Below are 2,243 nucleotides of genomic sequence, written 5' to 3'. Positions count from 1 at the left end.
TCATAGTGTTCTTCATGATCTTCAAGTTGTTCTTGGTAAGTCTTCTTGTTTGATCTTGATGTTTTCTTGTTTTGTATCTTTTGTTGTTTTTCATATGCATTTTTGCATTCATAGTGTCTGAACATGAAAGATTTCTAAGTTTGGTGTCTTGCATGTTTTCTTTGCATATAAAATTTTCAAAAATAAGTTCTTGGTGTTCATCTTGACATTCATAGTGTTCTTGCATTCATCACATACTTTGATCCAAAAATTTTCATGCATTGCATCATTTTCATGTTTTTCTCTCTCATCATTAAAAATTCAAAAAATCAAAAAAAAAAATCTTTCCCTTTTTCTTCTCATAAATTCAAAAATTTTAGTTGACTTTTTCAAAACTTTTTAAAATTCAGTTGTTTCATATGAGTCAAATCAAATTTTCAATTTAAAAAAAAATCTTATCTTTTTCAAAATCTTTTTCAAAAATCAAATCTTTTTCATTTTTTCTTATTTATTTTCGAAAATTTTAAAAAAATATTTTTCAAAAATATTTTTCTTATCTTTATCACATAAATTTCGAAAATAACATCATCAATTAATTTTTTGATTCAAAAATTTCAAGTTTGTTACTTGCTTGTTAAGAAAGATTCAAACTTTAAGTTCTAGAATCATATCTTGTGATTTCTTGTGAATCAAGTCATTAATTGTGATTTTAAAAATCAAATCTTTTTCAAAACTAATTTCAATCATATCTTTTCAAAAATATTTTTTATCTTATCTTTTTCAAAAATTGATTTTAAAATATCTTTTCTAACTTCTTATCTTCTTATCTTTTCAAAATTGATTTTCAAAATTTATTTCAACTAACTAACTAACTTTTTGTTTGTTTCTTATCTTTTTCAAAACTACCTAACTAACTCTCTCTCTAATTTTCAAAAATATCTACCCTCTTTTTCAAAATTCTTTTTTAATTGACTAATTATTTTCATTTTTGATATTAATTTTCGAAAATTACTAACCTTTTTCAAAAAATATTTTCGAAAATCACTAACTCTTTTTCAAAAATTATTTTCGAAAATTCTCTCTCTCTCTCATCTCCTTCTATTTATTTATTCATCTACTAACACTTCATCTCACCCAAATTCGAACCCCCTCTTCCATCTGTGTTCGAATTTTCTCTTCTTCCCTTCTTTACATTACATTCTTTTCTTCTTCTACTCACACAGGGGAACCTCTATAACTGGGTAAAAAGGATCCCTATTATTATTATTTTTCTGTTCCCTCTTCTTCATATGAGCAGGAGCAAGGACAAGAATATTCTTGTTGAAGCAGATTTAGAACCTGAAAGGACTTTGAAGAGAAAACTAAGAGAAGCTAAATTACAACAATCCAGCAAGCACCTTTCAGAAATTTTCGAACAAGAAGAGGAGATGGCTGCCGAAAATAATAATAATGCAAGGAGGATGCTTGGTGACTTTACTGCACCTAATTCCAATTTACATGGAAGAAGCATCTCCATTCCTGCCATTGGAGCAAACAATTTTGAGCTGAAACCTCAATTAGTTTCTCTGATGCAGCAGAACTGCAAGTTCCATGGACTTCCATCTGAAGATCCTTTTCAGTTCTTAACTGAATTTTTGCAGATCTGTGATACTGTTAAGACTAATGGAGTAGATCCTGAAGTCTACAGGCTCATGCTTTTCCCTTTTGCTGTGAGAGACAGAGCTAGAATATGGTTGGACTCTCAACCTAAGGATAGCCTGAACTCTTGGGATAAGCTGGTCAAGGCTTTCCTAGCCAAGTTCTTTCCTTCCCAAAAGCTGAGTAAGCTTAGAGTGGATGTTCAAACCTTCAGACAGAAAGAAGGTGAATCCCTCTATGAAGCTTGGGAGAGATACAAGCAACTGACCAAAAAGTGTCCTTCTGACATGCTTTCAGAATGGACCATCCTGGATATATTCTATGATGGTCTGTCTGAGTTATCTAAGATGTCATTGGATACTTCTGCAGGTGGATCCATTCACCTAAAGAAAACGCCTGCAGAAGCTCAAGAACTCATTGACATGGTTGTTAATAACCAGTTCATGTACACTTCTGAAAGGAATCCTGTGAGTAATGGGACGCCTCAGAAGAAGGGAGTTCTTGAAATTGATACTCAATATTGGCTCAGAATAAAATATTGACTCAGCAAGTCAACATGATTTCTCAGAGTTTGAATGGAATGCAAGCTGCATCCAATAGTACTCAAGAGGCGCCTTCTGAAGAAG

General features: G+C 31.5%; 1 non-coding gene across 1 annotated transcript; it reads right to left on the bottom strand.

Moving 5' to 3' along the window:
- Positions 1 to 1,802: 1,802 nt before the first annotated feature.
- Positions 1,803 to 1,910, bottom strand: LOC148574589 (small nucleolar RNA R71). The gene has a single exon (XR_015905618.1). It is a non-coding gene; the product is annotated as a small nucleolar RNA R71 (small nucleolar RNA).
- Positions 1,911 to 2,243: the final 333 nt, after the last annotated feature.

This window comes from Arachis ipaensis, chromosome B2 (assembly GCF_059453495.1).
Source record: "Arachis ipaensis isolate K30076 ecotype BB chromosome B2, ASM5945349v1, whole genome shotgun sequence".
Classification (NCBI taxonomy): domain Eukaryota; kingdom Viridiplantae; phylum Streptophyta; class Magnoliopsida; order Fabales; family Fabaceae; genus Arachis; species Arachis ipaensis.
This window is presented reverse-complemented; position numbering and strand designations above follow the sequence as displayed.